At 39.6% G+C, this 24337-nt stretch overlaps 1 long non-coding RNA gene across 1 annotated transcript in view; it reads right to left on the bottom strand.

Annotated features, from left to right (window-relative positions):
* LOC119537657 overlaps positions 1 to 23525 on the bottom strand; it is a 66944-nt gene extending 43419 nt beyond the window's left edge. Inside the window, exon 1 of the long non-coding RNA XR_005217451.1 lies at positions 23192 to 23525. This is a non-coding gene — a long non-coding RNA (uncharacterized LOC119537657). The remainder of the gene's footprint in view (positions 1 to 23191) is intronic.
* Positions 23526 to 24337: the final 812 nt, after the last annotated feature.

Here is a 24337-nt window from a genome sequence, read left to right as displayed (position 1 = left end):
TAATTTTGATGAAGTCCAATTTATCTTTTTTTATTTTTTGCTCATGATTTTCATGCAAAGTGTAAGAATACAATGCCTAATAAAAGGCCCAAAAGATATTTCCCTATGTTTTCTTCTATAAGTTTTATAGTTTCGGCTCCTATATTTAGGTTTTTGATTCCTTAATTTTTGTATACAGTGTGGAGATAGGTGTCCCTTTCATTATTTTGCATGTGGATATTCTGTTTTCCCAGCACTGTTTGTTGAAAATACAATAGCTTTGGTTATTCAGGGTTGCTTCCCCTTCCATATGAATTTGATGATTAGCTTTTCTGTTTCTGTGAAGAAGACTGTTGGAATTTTGATTGGGATTGTGTTAAATCTGTAAATCACTTTGGGTATTGACATCTTAATGACATTAATTTTTCCAGCCCATGAGCGTGCAAGATCTTTCTGTTTATGTGGAACTTCATTAATTTCTTTCATTAGTGATTTGTAGTTTTCTGCAAACAACTCCTTTACATCCTTGGTTAAATTTATTCCTAGATATTTTATTCTTTTAGTTTCTATTGTAAATGGAATTGGTTCCTTGATTTCCTTTTCAGATTTTTCTTTGCTGTTGTATAGAAACACCACAGATTTTGCATATTGATCTTGTACCCTGCCACTTTGCTGAATTCATTTATAAGATCTAGTAGCTTTCTTATAGATTTTTCTGGATTTTCTCTATATAGGAACATTTTATCTGAAATAGGGGTAGATCCTCCTTTCCAATTTAATGCCCTTTATTTCTTTTGAATCCCAAATTCCTCTTGATGGCACTTCCAGTATAATGTTGAATAACATTATAGATAGCAGGCACCCTTCTTTTGTTCCTGATCTTAGAGGGAAAGCTATGAGTCTTTCACTATTGAGTATGATGTTAGCAATGGGTTTTTCATATATATCCTTTATCATGTTCAGGAAGTTCCCTTCTATTCATTTCTTTCTGAGTGTTATTTTTTAAAAATCAATAAATGGTGCTGGATTTTGTCAAATGCCTTATCTGTGTCAATTGAGATGAATATGTGTTTTTTTTTTCTTTCATTCTATTAAGGTGATGTATTACACTGCTTAATTTTCTTATGTTGAACTACACTTGCACTTCTGTAATAAATTGCACTTGATCATGGTGTATAATGTTTTTCATGTACATTGGTTTCAGTTTGCTAGTCTTTTTTTTTGTTTTTAGGATATTTGCATCTATATTTATAAGGGGTATTAGTCTATAATTTTCTTTTCTTGTGATATTTCTATCCGGCTTGGTATTAGGGCAATGCTGGCCTCATAGAATGAATTAGGAAGATTTTCCACCTGTGTCGGTTTGAATGTATTACGTCCCCCAGAAAAAGCCATATTCTTTGATGCAATCTTGTGGGGCAGACATAATGGTGGGGATTAACTTGGAACGTTTGGATTAGGTTGTTTGCATGGAGATGCGCCCCACCCAACTGTAGATGATAACTGATGGGATATTTCCATGGAGGCATGGCCCCACCCATTCGGGGTGGGCCTTGATCAGTGGAGCCATATAAATGAGCTGGCTCAAGGAGAGAAAACTGAGTGCAGCTGTGAGTAACGTTTTGAAGAGGAGCAAGCTTGCTAGAAAGGAACGTCCTGGGAGAAAGCCATTTTGAAACCAGAACTTTGGAGCAGACGCCAGCCACGTGCCTTCCCAGCTAACAGAGGTTTTCTGGACGCCATTGGCCATCCTCCAGTGAAGGTACCCAATTACAGATGTGTTACCTTGGACACTTTATGGCCTTAAGACTGTAACTGTATAGCCAAATAAACCCCCTTTTTATAAAAGCCAATCCATCTCTGGTGTTTTGCATTCTGCAGCATTAGCAAACTAGAACACCACCTGTTTGATTTTTGAAGTGTTTGAGAAAGGTTGGTGTTAATTCTTTCTGGAATGTTTGGTAAAGTTCACCAGTGAAGTCATCCGGTCCTGGACTTTTCTTTGTTGGGAGGTGTGATGGTTAGGGCCATGTGTCAACTGGGTCCCAGGTGATGGTGCCCAGTTGTCTGGTCAAGCAAGCACTAGCCTAACCATTACTGCAAGGACATTTCATGGCTGGTTTATTAAATCATCAGTCAACTGATTGCATCTGTGGCTGATTATATCTATGATCAACTAAGGAAGTGCCTTCCACAATGAGAAAATCCAATCAGTTGACGACTTCTAAGGGAGAAGAGAGAACTTTACTTCTTCTTCGACCAGCCAGCCTCTCCTGGGGAGTTCATCAGGGACCTTCATTGGAGTTGCCAGCTTGTGGCCTGCCCTACAGAATTTGGACTCATCCATCCCCATGTTTGCATAAGACGCTTTTATAAAATTTCATATTTACAGATATCTTCTGTTGGTTCTGTTTCCCTAGAGAACCCTAACTAATACAGGAAGTTTTTTTATTTTTGATTCAATCTATTTATTTGTCATTAGGCTGTTTAGATCTTCTATTTCTTTTTTTTTTTTTTTCAAATGCATTTTATTATTGTGAACTTTAACATTTATACAAACAGTGGTAACTTTCAAAGTACGATTTAACAAGTAGTTAGAGAGCAAATTTCAAAGAATGTTATAGGTTACAGTGCCACAATTTCAGTTATTTCCATTATTGTAACATATAACATATATACAGAAAGTTGTTTACTTTTTTTTTTTATCTTCATTTTATTGAGATATATTCACATACCACGCAGTCATACAAAACAAATCGTCCTTTCGATTGTTTACAGTACCATTACATAGTGGTACATTCATCACCCAAATCAATCCCTGACACCTTCATTAGCACACACACAAAAATAACACGAATAATAATTAGAGTGAAAAAGAGCAATTGAAGTAAAAAAGAACACTGGGTACCTTTGTCTGTTTGTTTCCTTCCCCTATTTTTCTACTCATCCATCCATAAACTAGACAAAGTGGAGTGTGGTCCTTATGGCTTTCCCAATCCCATTGTCACCCCTCATAAGCTACACTTTTATACAACTGTCTTCGAGATTCATGGGTTCTGGGTTGTAGTTTGATAGTTTCAGGTATCCACCACCAGCTACCCCAATTCTTTAGAACCTAAAAAGGTGTTGTCTAAAGTGTGCATAAGAGTGCCCACCAGAGTGACCTCTCGGCTCCTTTTGGAATCTCTCTGCCACTGAAGCTTATTTCATTTCCTTTCACATCCCCCTTTTGGTCAAGAAGATGTTCTCCGTCCCACGATGCCAGGTCTACATTCCTCCCCGGGAGTCATATTCCACGTTGCCAGGGAGATTCACTCCCCTGGGTGTCTGATCCCACGTAGGGGGGAGGGCAGTGATTTCACCTTTCAAGTTGGCTTAGCTAGAGAGACAGGGCCACATCTGAGCAACAAAGAGGCATTTGGGAGGAGGCTCTTAGGCACAACCATAGGGAGGCCTAGCCTCTCCTTTGAAGCAACCGTCTTCCCAAGGGTAAAACCTGTGGTAGAGGGCTCAACCCTTCAAACCACCAGTCCCCTATGTCTGTGGTCATGTTAGCAACCATGGAGGTGGGGAAGGCGAATACCCCTGCATTCTCCACAGGCTCCTCAAGGGGGCACTACATCTTTTTTTTTTTTTTTTAACTTGTTTGTCTTTTTTCTTTTTTTTTTTTTTTTAAACTTTCCCTTCTTTTTTAAATCAACTGTATGAAAAAAAAGTTAAAAAGAAAACAAACATACAATAAAAGAACATTTCAAAGAGACCATAACAAGGGAATAAGAAAAAGACAACTAACCTAAGATAACTGCTTAACTTCCAACATGTTCCTACTTTACCCCAAGAAAGTTACCTAATATAGCAACATTTCTGTGGACTTGCTCCTACTATATCCATCAGAAATTAACAGACCATAGTCATTCCTGGGCATCCCCAGAACGTTAAATAGCTTATCTGTTCTTCTTGGATTATTGTTCCCCCTTCCTTAATTGCTCTCTATTGCTAGTTCCCCTACATTCTACATTATAAACCATTTGTTTTACATTTTTCAAAGTTCACATTAGTGGTAGCATATAATATTTCTCTTTTTGTGCCTGGCTTATTTCGCTCAGCATTATGTCTTCAAGGTTCATCCATGTTGTCATATGTTTCACGAGATCGTTCCTTCTTACTGCCGTGTAGTATTCCATCGTGTGTATATACCACATTTTATTTATCCACTCATCTGTTGAAGGACATTTGGGTTGTTTCCATCTCTTGGCAATTGTGAATAATGCTGCTATGAACATTGGCGTGCAGATATCTGTTTGTGTCACTGCTTTCCGATCTTCCAGGTATATACCGAGAAGTGCAATCGCTGGATCGAATGGTAACTCTATTTCTAGTTTTCTAAGGAACTGCCAGACTAACTTCCAGAGTGGCTGAACCATTATACAGTCCCACCAACAATGAATAAGAGTTCCAATTTCTCCACATCCCCTCCAGCATTTGTAGTTTCCTGTTTGTTTAATGGCAGCCACTCTAATAGGTGTTAGATGGTATCTCATTGTGGTCTTAATTTGCATCTCTCTAATAGCTAGTGAAGCTGAACATTTTTTCATGTGTTTCTTGGCCATTTGTATTTCCTCTTCAGAGAACTGTCTTTTCATATCTTTTGCCCATTTTATAATTGGGCCGACTGTACTATTGTCATTGAGTTGTAGGATTTCTTTATATATGCAAGATATCAGTCTTTTGTCAGATACATGGTTTCCAAAAATTTTTTCCCATTGAGTTGGCTGCCTCTTTACGTTTTTGAGAAATTCCTTTGAGGTGCAGAAACTTCTAAGCTTGAGGAGTTCCCATTTATCTATTTTCTCTTTTGTTGCTTGTGCTTTGGGTGTAAAGTCTAGGAAGTGGCCGCCTAATACAAGGTCTTGAAGATGTTTTCCTACATTATCTTCTAGGAGTTTTATGGTACTTTCTTTTATATTGAGATCTTTGGTCCATTTTGAGTTAATTTTTGTGTAGGGGGTGAGGTAGAGGTCCTCTTTCATTCTTTTGGATATGGATATCCAACTCTCCCAGTCCCATTAGTTGAAAAGACCATTATGACTCAGTTCAGTGACTTTGGGGGCCTTATCAAAGATCAGTCGGCCATAGATCTGAGGGTCTATCTCTGAATTCTCAATTCGATTCCATTGATCTATATGTCTATCTTTGTGCCAGTACCATGCTGTTTTGGCAACTGTGGCTTTATAATAAGCTTCAAAGTCAGGGAGTGTAAGTCCTCCCACTTCGTTTTTCTTTTTTAGAGTGTCTTTAGCAATTTGAGGCATCTTCCCTTTCCAAATAAATTTGATAACTAGCTTTTCCAAGTCTGCAAAGCAGGTTGTTGGAATTTTGATTGGGATTGCATTGAATCTGTAGATGAGTTTGGGTAGAATTGACATCTTAATGACATTTAGTCTTCCTATCCATGAACATGGAATATTTTTCCATCTTTTAAGGTCCCCTTCTATTTCTTTTAGTAGAGTTATGTAGTTTTCTTTGTATAGGTCTTTCACATCTTTGGTTAAGTTTATTCCTAGGTACTTGATTTTTTTAGTTGCTATTGAAAATGGTATCTTTTTCTTGAGTGTCTCTTCAGTTTGTTCATTTCTAGCATATAGAAACATTACTGACTTATGTGCATTAATCTTGTATCCCGCTACTTTGCTAAATTTGTTTATTAGCTCTAGTAGCTGTATCGTCGATTTCTCAGGGTTTTCCAGATATAAGATCATATCATCTGCAAACAATGACAGTTTTACTTCTTTTTTTCCAATTTGGATGCCTTTTATTTCTTTGTCTTGCCGGATTGCCCTGGCTAGCACTTCCAGCACAATGTTGAATAACAGTGGTGACAGCGGGCATCCTTGTCTTGTTCCTGATCTTAGAGGGAAGGCTTTCAGTCTCTCACCATTGAGTACTATGCTGGCTGTGGGTTTTTCATATATGCTCTTTATCATGTTGAGGAAGTTTCCTTCAATTCCTACCTTTTGAAGTGTTTTTATCAAAAAGGGATGTTGGATTTTGTCAAATGCTTTTTCAGCATCTATTGAGATGATCAATTGATTTTTCCCTTTTGACTTGTTAATGTGTTGTAATACATTGATTGATTTTCTTATGTTGAACAATCCTTGTATGCCTGGAATAAACCCCACTTGGTCATGGTGTATGATTTTTTTAATGTGTCTTTGGATTCGATTTGCAAGTATTTTGTTGAGGATTTTTGCATCTATATTCATTAGGGAGATTGGCCGGTAGTTTTCCTTTTTTGTAGCATCTTTGCCTGGTTTTGGTATTAGATTGATGTTAGCTTCATAAAATGAGTTAGGTAGTGTTCCATTTTCTTCAATGTTTTGAAAGAGTTTGAGTAAGACTGGTGTCAGTTCTTTCTGGAAAGTTTGGTAGAATTCCCCTGTGAAGCCATCTGGCCCTGGGCATTTATTTGTGGGAAGATTTTTGATGACTGATTGGATCTCTTTGCTTGTGATGGGTTGGTTGAGGTCTTCTATTTCTTCTCTGGTCAGTCTAGGTTGTTCATATGTTTCCAGGAAATTGTCCATTTCCTCTACATTATCCAGTTTGTTGCCATACAGTTGTTCATAGTATCCTCTTATAATTTTTTTAATTTCTTCAGGATCTGCAGTTATGTCACCTTTTTCATTCATTATTTTGTTTATATGGGTCTTCTCTCTTTTTGATTTTGTCAGTCTAGCTAGGGGCTTGTCAATCTTGTTGATCTTCTCAAAGAACCAACTTTTGGTGATATTTATCCTCTCTATTGTTTTTTTGTTCTCTATGTCATTTATTTCTGCTTTAATCCTTGTTATTTCTTTTCTTGTACTTGGTTTAGGATTGGTTTGCTGTTCATTTTCTAGCTTCTTCAGTTGATCCATTAGTTCTTTGATTTTGGCTCTTTCTTCCTTTTTAATATATGCGTTTAGTGCTATAAATTTCCCCCTTAGCACTGCTTTTGCTGCATCCCATAGGTTTTGGTATGTTGTGTTCTCATTTTCATTTGTCTCTATATATTTAGCAATTTCTCTTGCTATTTCTTCTTTAACCCACTGATTGTTTAGGAGTGTGTTGTTTACCCTCCAGGTATTTGTGAATTTTCTAAGTCTCTGATGGTTATTGACTTCTAATTGTATTCCATTGTGGTCGAGAATGTGCTTTGAATAATTTCAATCTTTTTAAATTTATTGAGGCTTGTTTTATGTCCCAGCATATGATCTATTCTGGAGAAAGTTCCATGAGCACTAGAAAAGTATGTGTATCCTGGTGATTTGGGATGTAATGTCCTGTATATGTCTGTTAAATCTAATTCATTTATCAGATTGTTTAGGTTTTCAATTTCCTTATTGGTCTTCTGTCTGGTTGATCTATCTATAGGAGAGAGTGATGTGTTGAAGTCTCCCACAATTATTGTGGAAACATCAATTGCTTCCTTTAGTTTTGCCAGTGTTTCTCTCATGTATTTTGTGGCACCTTGATTGGGTGCATAGACATTTACGATTGTTATTTCTTCTTGTTGAATTGCCCCTTTTCTTAGCATGTAGTGGCCTTCTTTGTCTCTCAAAACATCCCTGCATTTGAAGTCTATTTTATCTGAGATTAATAATGCTACACCTGCTTTCTTTTGCCTGTGGCTTGCATGAAATATTTTTTTCCATCCTTTCACTTTCAGTTTCTTTGTGTCCCTGTGTCTAAGATGAGTCTCTTGTATGCAACATATTGATGGTTCATTTTTTTTGATCCATTCTGCGAATCTATATCTTTTAATTGGGGAGTTTGATCCATTTACATTCATCGTTATAACCGTGAAGGCATTTCTTGAATCTGCCATCTTATCCTTTGGTTTATGTTTGTCATATTTTTCCCCTCTGTCTATTAATATCCTTTATTGTACCCATACCGAATCTCTTTAGTACTGAACCTTTCTCCAAGTCTCTCTGTCCTGTCTTTGTTTCTCTGTCTGTAGGGCTCCCTTTAGTATCTCCAGTAAGGCAGGTCTCTTGTTAGCAAATTCTCTCAGCATTTGTTTGTCTGTGAAAAATTTAAGCTCTCCCTCAAATTTGAAGGAGAGCTTTGCTGGATAAAATATTCTTGGCTGGAAATTTTTCTCACTCAGAATTTTAAATATATCGTGCCACTGCCTTCTTGCCTCCATGGTGGCTGCTGAGTAGTCACTACTTAGTCTTATGCTGTTTCCTTTGTATGTGGTGAATTGCTTTTCTCTTGCTGCTTTCAGAACTTGCTCCTTCTCTTCTGTGTTTGACAGTGTGATCAGTATATGTCTCGGAGTGGGTTTATTTGGATTTATTCTATTTGGGGTTCGCTGAGCATTTATGATTTGTGTATTTATGTTGTTTAGAAGATTTGGGAAGTTTTCCCCAACAATTTCTTTGAATACTCTTCCTAGACCTTTACCCTTTTCTTCCCCTTCTGGGACACCAATGAGTCTTATATTTGGACGTTTCATATTATGTATCATATCCCTGAGGTCCATTTCGATTTTTTCAATTTTTTTCCCCATTCTTTCTTTTATGCTTTCATTTTCCATTCTGTCATCTTCCAGGTCACTGATTCGTTGTTCAACTTCCTCTAGTCTTGTACTATGGGTGTCCAGAATCTTTTTAATTTGGTCAACAGTTTCTTTAATTTCCATAAGATCATCCATTTTTTTATTTAGTCTTGCAATGTCTTCTTTATGCTCTTCTAGGGTCTTCTTGATTTCTTTTGTCTCCCGTACTATGGTCTCATTGATCATCTTTAGTTCTTTGAGTAGCTGCTCTAGGTGCTGTGTCTCTTCTGATGTTTTGATTTGGGTGCTTGGGCTTGGGTTATCCATATCGTCTGGTTTTTTCATATGCTTTATAATTTTCTGTTGTTTTTGGCCTCGTGGCATTTGCTGAACTTGATAGGGTTCTTTTAGGATGTGTAGACCAATTGAAGTCCTTATCTCTAATTTATCAGATCTACAGCTTCGTGGAGTACAATTTCTCTAACTAACCAGCAGGTGGCGTCCACGAGCCACCTGTTCTCCACAAGCCAGTTCTCCCCTGCTTAGCCTTTTTGGTGAGTGGGGGAGTGAGTCTTGTGGGGTCCAATTGGTGTACCAAGCTTGCATGTGTAGTTGGTGTTGCCTGCCCTGTATATGGGGCGTGTTTCTGGGCAGTCGGCGGGGGGGTGGCTCTAACAATCAAATCTCCCTGGTGATCCTAGAGTTTTAAAGCTGCTGCAATAGTCTAATCCTTCAGTTCAGTCCTGCCACAGTTTGTCTCTGCCACTGACCCACAAGTCCTTGGTATTGGCGTATGGCTCCTGAGACTTGCAAGTGAGCCCCTCTTCCAGGCCGTGCACCTCGGTTCCTCTGTTGAGGGATGACTGTGCTATGTCACAGGTGAGTGCCATCCCCCCAGAGCGGTTCTGGGCTGCTGGACTGTGTAGGGAGGCTCCCAGTCTGCTCAAATGATGGCTGAATGGGGCTTTGTTAATTCACACTGCTCTACCTTCCCAACTCTGGGACAATCAGCTGAGGTTGCAGGGAAGGCTAATGCCCACGCCCAGTTTTGTGGTGTGTGCCTGTTATTTGAAGCACTTCCATCACACTGGGTTGTCTGGGGCAGTTCTGGGCTATGTGGCTGGCGATGGGCAGGAGCGTTTCCTGTCCACCAGGATGATGGCTGTGAGCGGACACCCCCCTTTTCTTGGGAAGTTGTGGTGTTTAGTGAATTTTCTCAGCCACTGGATTATTGCGTTTTGTCTCAGAGGTCTCCTAGTTCTGCTCTTGACTTGACCTGCCCAAATTGCAAGTCTTTGAAGCTTTCTGTATTGGGCTTCTTAGAGTAATTGTTTTAGAAAAAGAAAAAAGGATTAAAAAAAAAATAAAAATAAAAAAGGGCCCTCCTCAGAGATCTAATGGGTTATTGAAATGCTAAGAGACAAAGCAACCAGGGCCATTAAGGAAAGGTCCACAGGGCAGAGAGATCAGCTTTTCTTCGGGATTTGCATATGCGCCTCAGGGCCTGAGCTCAGGCCTGAGCTCTGCCCTTCCCCTTTCTATGTTCACCAGAACTCCAAAAATCCTCCACTTTTATTTTGGAGTTTTTCGTGTTGTTTTTTTTCTATGCCTGTCTCCTCTCTGCTGGGCTGGCTGCTCTCAGATTCTCTGGTGTCTGGTCTCCGTCTATCTATGGTTGGAGTTTGGATCAGCAGAATGAGTTTCCGATAAGGGCTGCCACTGCAGTTCTCCCTTCTCCTTCCTGGAGCTGACTGCCCCTCCTCCCACGGGACTGAGCCTGGCAGGGAGGGGCGCGGGTCCCCTGGCCGCAAAAACTTACAGATTTCGCTGATCTCAGCAGTTCCACGTTTTCATGAGTGTTGTATGAAGTATGCCCAAAGTCAGATTGCTCTGTGGTGTCCAGTCCACGCAGTTCCTGGCTTTCTACCTACTTTCCTGGAGGAGTAACTAAAACATACAGCTCACCAGTCTGCCATCTTGCCCCGCTTCTTCTATTTCTTTTTAAGTCAGTTTAGATAGTTTGCATGTTTCTGAGAATTTATCCATTTCATCTAGATGTTCTAATTTGTTAGTGTATAATTGTTCATAATATCCTCTCATAAATTTTTTAAATTTTGTAAGGTCAGTAGTAGTGTTCCCTTTCATTTTTTTCTTTTGCTATTTGTGTCTAATCTCTTATTCTTTATCAGTCTAGCTAAAGATTTGTCAATTTTGTTGATCTTTTCAAAGAATCAATTTTTGGTTTGGTTGTTTCTTGCTATTGTTTTTTATTCTCTATTTTGTTTACTGTGTTCTAATCTTTATTATTTCCTTACTTCTACTCACTTTGGGGTTGGCTGGCTGTTCTTTCAAGTTCCTTAACGTGTGAGGCTTGGTTACTGATTTGAGGATTTTCTTCTTTTTAATGTATTTAGAGCTTAAAAATTTCCTACTGAGGACTGTCTTTGATGCATTCCGTAAGTTTTAGCATGTTGTGTTCTTGTTTTAATTTGTCTCGAGATATTGTCTAACTTCCCTTGTGATTTCTTCTTCGACCCATTGGTTGTTTGAGAGAGTATTGTTTAATTTATACATAATTGGGAATTATCCAATTATCCCTCTGTTATTGATTTCTTGCTTCATTACATTGCTGTTGGAGAAGATACATTGTATGATTTCAATCTTTTTAAATTTATTGAAACTTGCTTTGTGACCTGAAATATGGTATATCCCAGAGAGTGATCTGCATGCACTTGAGAAGAATAAGTATTCTGCTGTTGTTGGATGATGTGGTCCATATGTCTACTAGGATTAGTTGGTTAATAGTATTGTTCATGTTCTCTGTTTCTTTATTGATCTTCTGTCTACATGTTCTACCAGTTATTGACAGTGAATTTTCCTACTCTTAATGTAAAGCCATCTACTTCTTTCTTCAAATTATTCAAATCTGTTTGTGTTTGCTTCATGTATTTTGGGACAATGTTGTTAGGTGCATATATGTTTATAATTGTCATAGCTTCTTGATAATTAACCCTTTTATCAATATGTAGTGCACTTCTCTGTCCCTTTTAACAGTTTTAACTTAAAGTCTGTTTCATATGATATTAGTATAGCCAACCTGCTCCCTTTTAATTACTATTTGCATGGAATATTTTTTTATCCATTCACTTTCAACCTACTTTTGCCTTTGTATTTAAGGTGAGACTCTTGAAAACACTGTATCATTACATTATTCTTTTTCATATGTTCTGCCTATCTCTGCTTTTTGACTAGAGAGTTTAATGCATATATATTTAAAGTAACTATTGATAATGTAGGACTTTCCCCTGCCATTTTGTCATTCAGTTTTTAAAATCTTATACTTTTTTTGTCCTCCAATTCTTCCATTACTGCCTACTTTTATATTTAGTTGATCTTTCATGTAGAATCCATTCTCATTCCTTCTGTGCATACTTGTCAGATTTGTGTGTGTGTGTGGTTACAATGGTACTTTAATTTAACATCCTAAATCTGCAACAGTCCTTTCTGTTTTGATTCCAACTTAACATTGATAGCATACACAGATTGTGTTACTATACCCCTCTACCACCCCTCCAGTTTTGTGTAGTTATTGTCAGAAATTACATCTTTATATGAGTCTTAACCATTGACATCATTACTTTTTATGAATTTGTATTTTAGATCATGTAGGAAGTAGAAAGTCAAGTTACAAACTGAAAATACAATAGTCTTGGTGCTTATATTTACCCATGTCATTACTTTTAATAGCAGTCTTTATTTCTTCATGCAGCTTCAATCTATTGTCTAGTCTTCAACTGGAAGAACTCTGTTTAGCATTCCTTCTAGGGCCAGTCTAGTGGTGATGAACTCCCTCAGCTTTTACTTATCTGGGAGTGTCACAATCTCTCCCCCATTTTTTTTTTTTTTTTGGAAAAATAAGTAATACTTCCCAATTAATTTTTTGATGCTATTATGTAACTTTCATACCCAAACCAGGCATAAGGAATAAAGGAAAGGAAAATAATTGATTGATTTCACTCATGGACATTTTTGCAAAAGCTTAAACAGAAAATTATCATGCCAAATTCAGGAAGATATCATAATGACCAATTTGGGTTTATCCCAGGAATACAAGGAGGCTTAACATTAGAAAACCAATTACTGTAATCCATTAACAAAGTAAAGGATAAAGTATTTGATAAAATTAAAACTCCGTTCATAATTAAAAACTCTTAGCAAACTAGCAATAGAAGAGAACTTCCTTAACCTGATAAAAAAGCATCAATAAAATGACAGAAGAAGGGTGTCATCTCTCTCCCCTCTTATTCAATATTATAATAGAAATCCTAGCCTGTGCAGTAACTCCAGAAAAAGAAATAAAAGGCATAAGGATTGGAATGGAAGAAACAAAACACTCTAGATGAGATTATCTAGGTTGAAAAAGTAAAAGGATCTAACAAATTACTAGGAATAATAAGAGAATTTGAAAGGATTCTGGATACAAAGGCAAAATATTAAAGATGCCATTTGTCAAAGAAACACATATATCACATGTCTAGGAATGGAAGTAATAATGTACAAGAGCATCATGGAGAAAAGCTTAAAACTTTATTGAAAGATATTAGGGAAGATCTAAATAAATGGCAAGTATATCATGTTTATGGTTAGGAAGACTGGATGTCATGAAGATATAAATTCTCCACAAATTGATCCATAAATTCATTGCAATTTTATTTCACAAAATTTGATAAGATGATTCTCAAATTTATACACAAAACCAAAAAGTCAAAAATAGCCTAGATAGTCCTGAAGAACAAGTTGCTATAGTGGGTATCAAGATTTATTCTGGTGCTATAGTGATAAAGGTAGAGTGATGTTGGCTTGGGGATAGACTGATAGACCAAAAGATCAGAAAAGAGAACTGTGAAGCAGACCCACAGTAATATGAAATCTTGTTTTACACCAGAGTTCTCCCTCATTTTTGAAAGACAGTTTTGCCAGATATAGGTTTCTAAGCTAGCAATTGCTTTCTTTCAGCACTTTAGATATGTCATCCTGCTGCCTTCTTGGCTCCATGGTTTTTGATAAGGAATCAGTGCTTAACCTTATTGAGGATCCCTTGTTACATGATGTGTTGCTGCTTCTCTCTTACGGCTTTTAGATTTCTCACTTTATTTTTTATATTCGATAGCTTGATTATACAGTTATCCCTTGCACATCGCAGGGGTTAGAGGCACAGAATCCTGCAATCTGGAAAGTCTGCATAAATTTTTCTTCAGGGTTTCAGGAAACTCCCTAGCTGCCTCTTGTTTGGCAAATGCTGCCTCTCCCATTACTTTTAAATTGTGTAGGCTAAACCTTTTTTAAAATTTTTCAAACCAGCCCTTGCTAGCCTGAAAATCTGTAGGGTAGACCCTTCACTTTCATTTTCTTTTAGGGAATCATATAAGGATTTAGCCTTTTCTCATATGATGCCAGAGTATACTAGAATGCCTTTTTTGTAGCAATCCTGCCCCCAAAAGAATGTTGCATTTTCTGCACATGACAGATAGAGATCTCATGGCTAATGCAAATGCTTTGCAGTTATTGGTGTAACTGTAGCAACAGCTTCAAGGATTTCTTCACATGCTATCCATGGCTTCTGCAAAACTCCCTCAAAATTCCCATTTAATTTCTTTTGCTGACCCATAATATATTGCAACTGTGATGGGAAAGCTGTGATGTGGAAGGGATAACTGTAATATGTTGCAGTGTGGTTCCATTTGGGTTTATCCTATTCATTGCGCTTCTCATATGTGTATATTCGTGTCTTTCATTAAATTTGGAAAAATTTAAGCAATTGTATCTTCAAATATTCTTCCTGCCATTTTCTCTTTTCCTTCTGGGACTCCCACAATGTGTATATTAATACACCTGATGGTGTTCCACAAGTTTCTCAGGCTCTGGTCACTTTTCTTTGTTTTTTTACGTTCTGCTCCTCAGATTAAATGATTTTGATTGTTTTATCCTCAAGTTCACTGATTCTTTTTCCTGCTAGCTCCAATCTGATTTTTGAATCCCTTCAGGTAATTACTAACTTCTGTTACTATGATCTTCAACTCTATTTGTTTCCTTTTCATGATTTCTGTCTCTTTTTTTGTATTATCTTTGTGTTCAGCTATCATTTTCCTGATTTCATCTAGTTCTTTGTCCATGTTTTCCTCCAGCTCTTTGAAAACATTTACAATCATTTTTAAAAACTCTTTGTCTGGTATGTTCCAGATCTTTTTCGCTGCCATGGTGGTTCCTAATGCTTTGTCCTGCTCCTTTGTATGACAATGATATCCTATATTGTGATCTTTTGTTGCAACATAGATATTTTGATATTTTAATGTGTTATCTCTGGGATTTAGACACTGAGGCATCTGTTCCTAAGCTTTTATTCAGCTAGTATTATAACAGAGATTTCCTTCAATGCCAGAAGCTAACATAAAAAAAGAAGAAAAAAGGGGAAAAAAACATAACACCTTTCCCAGTCTTTACAGATTGCCCTGTATAAGTGATCTTCTTCAGAGTTTAGTTGTCATAATAATGAGTTTAGAGAACAGCCCAAGGCAAAAGCATAAAATTCTCCCTAATATTTTATGCACATGCATCTTGCCCTTGGCATGCCTCCCTGGCCCTAGGAATTCCCCCATTTACCTGGATATGAATGTACCCATTAAAGAGTTTTTTCATGGTCCTAGGCCCCACACTTTATCTCCCATGCTAGCAATCCTGTGACCAAGGCAGCTGTCTGTTCACTGTAGGCTTCTATAGAAGAGCTCCATGAGCCACTTCTTTGACTAGGGCAAGTTATAGGATGGCAAGTCTGCAATTCATGTCCTGGTTTAGTCCTTCATACCGCTACCAGAGGGATTGGCATGGACAAACAGGAACCATAGTGTATGCACAGAGGTTACTCTGCCCTTCCAGAGCTGGGACCAGCGGCCTGTACTGGGAATGCTGGCCAACTCCATGCCAAGCAGGAGAGATGGTGGGGGAGGGGCTAGCAAGCGCACCACAAGATCCTACTGTTTTTAAGTTGCTTTTTCTTGACTGGCACTTGCCTTGTTACTGCACCCCTTTAACTTTTTTCCAGAGCTTTGAGAAAGATTGTTGTTGTTGCTTAAAATTTCTGTGTGGGGATGGAGTCCTGGAGTCCTGGAGTTTTCTCACTCTGCAATCTTGATTCTCAATATTTATACCATAGAAATAGGCAAATAACACAAATCAGGACATTATTTTCCTCCAAAGAGACACATTAAAAATTTGCTGGCTCAACATTGCTTTCTCCCGTCTTTTTCCACATACCCAATACCCTATTGAAATATTAGACAACTTGAAGTTTCTAGGACACGGCTTTTCAGATGTTCTTTATTTTTCTTATAATGCATTTTCTTTCTCTTTAAGCATGCATATTTCTTCAAATGTCAACTTGAAGGTCAACCTTTCTGTGAATCCTTTCTTGCCCACTTCAAGTGGATCACTTCCTTTTCTGTTACCATTGCACATTATTGGTGTGATTAATGGTTATTTTTGCCAGAATTGATAATCCACATTGTTTGTGTACACACATAGTTTTCTGCCTCAACACATTGTGAGCACCTCCATGTTAAGGGCCATGTTAAGGATCATAGTGCCTGGCACATAATAGACTCTCAATAATTATTTCTTAAATGAATTAATGGATGGCTGAATGGAAGCATGAATGAGTAAACTTGGTTGTAGAAAAATATTCATGAACAGAGAATAGCTTAGAAAAATACTGAAATGTATTATTTTGGAGGATATTTAATACCAGATTTGTACTTCATCTCATAGTAAATGGAAAACCACTGCAGTTTTTCTGATAAGGGAAGTGAGCTATAAAAAACAGATTTTAGGATAGTCTGACAGGATTGTTTAGGATAAACCTGAGAGGATAAACTTGAGGCAAAAAGACTCTGGTAAGGTCTGAGGGGATCAGTGCTTTAGGTAAAAATGTAGAGTCAGAGATGGGCTCACAAGAGGCACACCTACCAGTGTGGGTTGTGTCCAGAGGAGAATGAATGTGACAGTGAGAATCCCAGAAATAATAGGAAGAACTTGGCTTGCTTGCCCTGAAGCACAGAAAATGTAGGGAGGCATGATGGCTCTCTTTAAATCTTTGATGACCACTCCCAGGGGAATAGGAATTAGCCAATTTATTGCTGTGTTCTGTTTTGCTCAGAGGACCGAGCTAAGACACATATAAGGATGAATTTTAAATCAATTAGATATGCCTAAAAGTAGAACAGGCTGCTTAAAGAAGTAGTGAGTTCCATGTCACAGGAAATTATCAGGCAGAGTCCTTGATGTTTTTGCTATAAAGGTGATTCAAGAATTAATCCAGGAAATCTTTCCAGCCCTTGAGTCTCTGATTTTGTGATGGTCTTAGTTCCACTGAGTTTGAGATAAGAGTGGATTTTCAGGAACTATGTCCAGCAGTTGGATTTCCTGGGTATAAAGCTGAGACTACTTGAGGCCAGAACTGTTCTCTGCATGTTGGTCCTCTGAAAGCCCAGGACTCTTTGCCATACATTACAGTTAACCCACAGAAGGACAGTCAGGGTCAAAGGTGGTAGCTACTCTGGGTTAGGAAGTCTCTAGGTCTTCACTAACCCCAGGAGACATGAGTGGAATATGAGGGGGTGTCAGGAGATCATCAAGAAAATATCCTCTCTTCTCAAGCTTTGAACCTACAGGGGCTCTCTCTTAGTTTCAGAAGATGACCTCCCCATCTCTTCATCCAACAATGGGTTCTTCCTCAAATTCCTTTTTCTCCAGCTCAGAATTTATTCTGCCTTTTTCCCCCTCAAAGACTTTCTCTTTGCCATGATATGTCTCTCCACATGCATTCTTGATCTCATTTATCTTCTCCCCTTCTGGGACATTGCTCCATCTCTCTTGAGATCCAATATTTGCTTTTTACTGGCTCAAAACATTGCATTTCTTTATCTGGGAACAAAAAAGTTCTTAAAATTACTACTTGACCTCTGTTCATCACCCAGATTTTTAAAGAGAGTGCCCTACTTTTGCTGCCCACTTACTATGTCCTTGTTGCCTCATCTCTTCCTTGCAATCCAGCTTGGGCCCCAAGGTGCTGAGTAGCATAACAGAAAGAGGATGAGATTTGTAGTTGGAAAAAAACTTGGGTTCAGTTTCCGGGTCAGTTGCTTACTACCTGAGCCTCACTTTTTAAATCATACGTGTTAGGAGCATCAGATGAGCTAATGAATGAGAAAGAGGTCCTCCTTCCAAACTGAGAAGCACTCTACAGATAACAGAGGTTAGCCTTACAGAATCTGCTGCCCCAAAGATGACCAGTGACACCCTGATCACCTGTTGCAATGGCCTTTCCTCTGCTCCCAATCTTGGCCACATGTCTTCCTTTGTGAAACTTTATTTCCATGGTTTTCTATTCATTGATTTCTAGAAATTAACATCTCTTCTTCAGTTCCCTCTAGGGATCCTCTTCCTGCCTCTAACATCTGCATTCCCCTAAGTGCTCTTCCCTTTTATGCTGTTACTCCTTTGCTTAGAATCATGCTCTCTATCTCTCCCAAGGATCCAACTGTCTCCTGTGTGTGCACAACCAGCTCAGACTTCTCTTCCAATCAGTGGTCCCAGGTTTGCAATCCTGCTGGATTTCTGCATCTGGTTTTCCCACCAGGATCTCAAACTCTTCATTGTTTTTGCAAGATAAGTCAATATGTCTTCGTAAAGCTGTTTGAAAAGGCCAAATGCTAAATTATTATTAGCAAGGGAGTGCACTTGCCATCAGGGACCGTCCTTCAAAACTCCAATCAGAGAGAACAGCCCCTTTTATATAAACTTAATATTTTAAATTATAGCATCTGCATGCCAAATAGAAGGTGGTAATATCCTCTTCCATGGATTTGTGGGTACTATTAAGGCATTTTGTGGATAGACAACTCTTTGTTGTTATCCGTCTTTCTGAGTTCTAAATTACTGATTTTTGAAGGCACCAATGGCCAAACTCTATAAGTTAAACTTCCCTCCCAAAATCTCCTTGATGGGTAAACAATGTGATCATCAAAGATTAATGAAAACAAATCTTATCAAGTGATCTTTTCCTGGCCTGCACCAAAGGAACCACCCATCTGGCTCAGGTGGCCTGTCCTTCTGGAAAACTCTGAGTCATATCAAGCTCTATAAAAATCCATTCTTTATATCACAGCAAATGTGTGTTATCTTCCCATGTTATCGCCTCCTGACCTAATTTATATTAGTGGTAGATGTTTAATAAATGTGACTTTTCTTTCCTTGTTTCCCTTTTCTCTATCAGATGGTAAGTGCCATGAAGGCAGAGACTCTGTATTTTTCATTCTTATACCTCCCAAACCATGGCTTTTCCATCAATCCATACATATAAGCAGATACATCAATAGCACTTATACTCATTAAATTAAGTAGAACAAAATGAGGAAAAATATCTAGGCTGATGGTATGGGGCATCCAATTTTAAAATTGGGCCTTTTGCACTTAATTGTGGTCTGTGCTATCCATATAATATTTGGTGGTTGTGTTGGAATGCCGCAGCCCCTTATGCCTAAGCTATATCCCCAGAGATCTTTCTCTGCACCCATCACTCTGGTTGCCTGACCCCTTAACTTTGACCAGGACCCAACCCCTACTTGCTCCTTGGTATGGCCAGGTGACTACGCAACCTGAGGAAGCCGCTCACACAGGCTAGTGAGAACCCGTTGTGCACATCTCTTCCCAACTCTACGTTCAGTGATATGGTACCAGCAGCTTGAAATCGACAGTGTGGGAGTATTTACACCATGGAAATTGGCAAACGCTACAGCTTTATCCTGCTCTCTCCAGCCCCACCATCCTCCATTAGCCAGCTGTAAAACATTTATCAGCACATGACTGCCAACAATCTTCCTGTTTATTTCTTGACATGGCAAGCTTTTTCTAATCCATAAATTTCAGCTCAAATATCACCTCTTCAGAAAGATCATTTTATCTGATGTTACCCTCCCATCCCCAGTAACTTTCTACTGTATCACCCAGTTTTTCCTTCAAAGCCCTTATTTCAATTTGTAATTATCTTGTGTGTATATTTTTTGTTCATCTTCCTCACTAGAAACCTTGTCTTGTATTATTCCTAGCATTTCGTGCAGGCCCAGGCATATGTTTGGTGCCAATAATTATCTGTCTGGTAAACAAATGAAAGAATAAATGGTTCAGGCATCAGAAATGCAAAGTATAATTGACTGCATACTTGCTTTTCTCTCCCAATATACTTTGTTTTTGAAGATGTTTCCCACTGCATTCTCAGAACCTTGCACTAGAACATAGTAACCACTCAACAAATTTTTAGAATGAACCAATGGATAAAATTAGGGACTACCCAATTAAGTCAGATGTTTCCTTATAACACCCCTAGAGAACGCCATTCCTTCACTTTTGTCAGTAATATAAAACCACCAAGTTTTCCTTCTGAGAGAGCCAAACCTCCTAGGCCTCACCCTCAGGAATGCAGGAAAGTCTGGGGTGGCACCAACTGATCTTATCCAACCTGTATTTTCCTTCTCTGGCTGGGTCACAGCAATCATCCTGTTGCCATAGGCAAGTCACCAAATGGGAATGAGAGAGACAGAGGCCTCAGTGTCACCCAGCAGGCTGCCGTAGAGATAGCTTTCCTTGCATGGATGAATAGCTGCAAGCCACCTTTGCCCCAGCCTCCTAGAGAAGGCAAAAGAAGTTTTCTAAATATTTTCCTGCCACACAGATCACTGCATTATGCATGAGGCCAAACCTAGGGAACAGCAAATTATTGTGGGATAGAGGAGTAGAATTCATCCAAAAGGGGCAATCGAAACCTTACTTGCCTCCTCCTTGTGATGGGATCCTTCGGTTGATAATTAGTGTTAAATTATTCCACATCTTTCATAGATTATTGATACCTTTGGCAGCGATATAATCCTGGTGTCAGAAGTAATTCTTCCTTTCCAGTATGCCGCACTTACTACACTCGGGCAAGGCAGCTTGGACACAGGGTCTGGCTGATACAGCTCTAATCAGTTAGATGCAGTACTTCTTTGCGCACTAACATGCAGGGTGAAAGAAAGATGCATGTCCATGATTTGCCTCGAAAGCAGGGGTGCCATGAGACATAGGTGAGTCTACTGGACGTTTCAGATAATTCAACTGAGAAGCCCTCTTTCTTGCATCATCTTTGGATGGAAGATGCCACATGCACTGTGGCCATTGACTTAGGAGGTCACTACAAGCTGTGCCACCTCCTGAAGGCAACCGGAGCTGCTTGTAACTGAAGAAATGAAAATGGCCCTCTTCCTACAGGTTGGCACTGCAACCCCCAGGTGAATTTTCTCCCCTCCTCCCATTCTTTTTTTTCCCATGGGCAATAGTCCTTCTGGGCCAGAGGACTCCTGCCACTTCATGAGGCAGAAGTGTCCCTAAATACCCCAAATTAGACAGTCTAGAGTGGGGTGGGGCTGGGGCTGGAATTCTTGGATATGAATCCTGGGCAGACAGCAAAATCCCTAATCTGAATGAAGTAGGCCATTAGAGTCAGCTGCGTGTATCTCAGGGAATCCCAACAAACTTTAGAGAGGAGCTGAGGAGCAGTGACCAAGTTGAAGATATACCAGACAAAGCTCTGATAGCTCTAAGATATGGTAAGAAATTCTTTTTCTGGAAGACTCACAACCTTCCCACACACTTCCTGGTATATGGGAATAAGCATAGAGATTGAAGTGGGAAAAAAAATGATCTTGAACTGACCACTGGAGAGCAATGTGGCTTTGCTTGTTTAAGTTGCTTACTCTCTCTAAACCTTGTTTTTTCCATCAGCAAAATGGGAACAATAAAAAATGTCCTGCTTTTTTCACCGAGTATTGTAAGGGACAAACAAAATGAGATGAGATATATAAAAGAGCCACTTGTAGCCAGATGTTAAATGGGTTCCAGGGAATTTGTGACCAGCTAGAACCGGTCCCTTCTTCTAGGAACAGAAGCCTCATCTTTTGGGAAATGTTCCTTCCCCCAAACAAACCTTTTTTATTCCATGGGTGAGCATCACCAAAGCTCAGCTGATCATGGCACCTCTTCTCTGGCTGTCACAGTTGACTGGGGATGGCATCTGAGACAGGCAGCTACACAGACATTCAGACATGCAGAGCCCTTCCCCAGGGTTTTTAATCTTTCTACCAGGAAGAGAATGAAGCATTTTTCTCTGGGAATGGAAGCTGCTGGATGCAAGGCATGGGGGGCGTTGGTGCCTCTGTTCCCTAATGCATGGAGGAAGTCTGACTGCTAAGGGAAAAAAATAAAGCCAATGCTCAAAAGAAGAGGCAGAGATGAAACACGGAGAGGCTGTGACAATATATCTGCTTCAGTTCTTCCTGTAGGTGCAAACGAATCTCCTCTTTTTCTATGACTTGGAAGGACAGTATGTCAATATCCTTCCAGAATATTGTGTCAATATCCTTCTAGTACATTCCCCTTACCTAAAACCCAATTTAGTGATATTTTTATCACTTATAACTGAAAAAGGCTGAATAGAGAGGCTGCCATTCATTATGCCAGGCTGGGCTTGGAGCTCATATTCTTACTTCTCTCCTTAACCATCCATAGACCACCTTCTCCAAGGCCATTTCACTCCCTTTGTCCTTCATCCACTCTTATTTGTGAGCTTTTCCCATGTGCCTGGCACCTTCTCTACACACGGACACTGGATGTTATGCTGAGGAAACTCACACAAGCCCCACACCTAAGAGGCACCCAACCTGCAAGTCAATTCCATGTATTTACCTGGATGTTCTCAAGTTTTATTTCTCTGTACATGTATCTACATAGGATTCTTCAACTCCTTTGTGGAATGAAGTAAGTTATAATGCACTAAAAATGCTAAGCATTTACTGTCAGCTATGTGGAAAATTTTAAGACATGCCCTGCCCTTAAAAATGCGTATAGTCTTGCTGAAGAAACAATGCAAAGCTAGGGAACAAGACAGAAAAATAGAATCTGGCAAATTATGCACCACAGATCACAAATGTTACAAACAATCAGAGAAGATAAATCTTTGAAAGACTAGAGTATTTAGGGTGTATTGATACAAGGTATAACCTGCCAAAATTGTTTTGTTTGGCCTGCATAGTATTTCATTTTTTAAATTAGTTGTCATCACTAGGAAATTGGGAGATTTTATATTTTTTAAAAATACAGATTTCTGGTTTCCTTTGGTTAATTAGGAGATTTGACAACTCCCACTTGGCAATAATCAACTGGAGCTGAGTTAACTGTTATCCCTTTAGGCCAGGCAGCCATGCTCCACTTACCAGCAAGTCACTCACCATCTTACCATGTTTAGATTCCCGGCCTGGTTTCCAAAAGCATTTGGGCTTGCTACTCGGGCCTGGGTCTGAGTCGTAGCTCAAAAGGGTCCAGCTCCCCAGAAGCCTCAAAGGAGGGACTTTAGGATGCTAAAAGTTAACGCTTACCTTAGGCAGCATTTTTAAGTGTCATTACCAAGGTTCCCCCATGCTAGCCAGTATCAGCTGCGTTCACCCCACTAACTCAAGGGACTCCTCCTCTGCAGAAAAATAAAGACCAAAGAACCCTCCACCCCATCATCAGCTCCCACTCACCCACCACTCAGACTTTCTTCAGAGCTCTTCCTTCTTTTTAATGTCCACGTTTTCCCACTTTGTTACATTTGAATGCAGATGATACAGAACGAAATTCCTTTGGCGGCTGTATGTGCGGGAGTGCACGGAAGTATTTATGAATTCTAAATGAAGCTGGCTGCAGAGCCAAGGAGCTCCAGCGGAGTGCCGGCGTGTGTGCGCGCCCGAGAGTCTGATCTCTTACACGGGAAGCTGCGTTTGATATCTCATTTGTTGGCTGTGTTCCTCATGGAGTCGAGCGCTGTTTAACCCACTTTCCCATAGCAGAAGGAAACGCCGAGGAGGCCGGCTGGGCGAGAGGAAGGCGAGTCCACAAAAAACGCTCTCAAAGGGCCAGAAGAGACAGCTGTAGGGGCATGTGGAAGATGCTGCCACCCTCTGGCTGGGTGTAGCACCACACCCTGCTGAGCCAAGTTGGAACCCTCCAGAAAGGACCTCCCAGCCTCCTTCCAGCCTCCCTGCCTCCCACAGTTGCAGGTGATTCTGGACTGGCTGGGCTTTTGTTTGCATCTCTAGATAAAGCCGTGCTTTCCCTATTTCTGGCTTGATAATAATCTTCTCTTGGGCCAACCAAGACCCCCCTCTGCCCGTGGCCTAGGAGAGACACAGCACGTAGCCATGGCTGAATCCGCCTCCTCCTGCTAGATATTCAGCCCACGCATGACAAAGACTTCAGCAAAATGCTCGCAATCAGAAATCCACTCTTTATAGACATAAAAGAGTTGGTACATAGGTCTCCCCAATAATGATAGTCTACATGCATTAGCATATATTTTCTTGAGAGGCGAACTACCGGAGTAGGTCCCTAAAAGCAATTCGTTCTATTTACGGCTTTTCTGAAGCCCCCGAGAGGGAATCATCTTCAAGCACTGCAGACATCACACTGAAAATAGTCAAAAACATTCAATTTGGAAACAATTTTACCTCGATTTTTCATTTTTTTTCCCCCTTTGTGAGTCAGAACACTGTTTCTGCTCCTTCCCTACCTGGCGTCGATCGGTTTATGCCTCCTCCTGGGTCACGAGGCAGAGATGGTGCTGTATACCCGAAGTGTGGCCAGAGGACACCCAAGAAAGAAGGCCACCCCATCTTTCCTCCTGGTGGGAACACC

Source organism: Choloepus didactylus, chromosome 6 (genome assembly GCF_015220235.1).
Source record: "Choloepus didactylus isolate mChoDid1 chromosome 6, mChoDid1.pri, whole genome shotgun sequence".
NCBI classification, from domain to species: Eukaryota; Metazoa; Chordata; class Mammalia; order Pilosa; family Megalonychidae; genus Choloepus; species Choloepus didactylus.
Note: the sequence above shows the minus strand (reverse complement) of the source record. Positions and strands in the feature narration are given on the sequence as shown.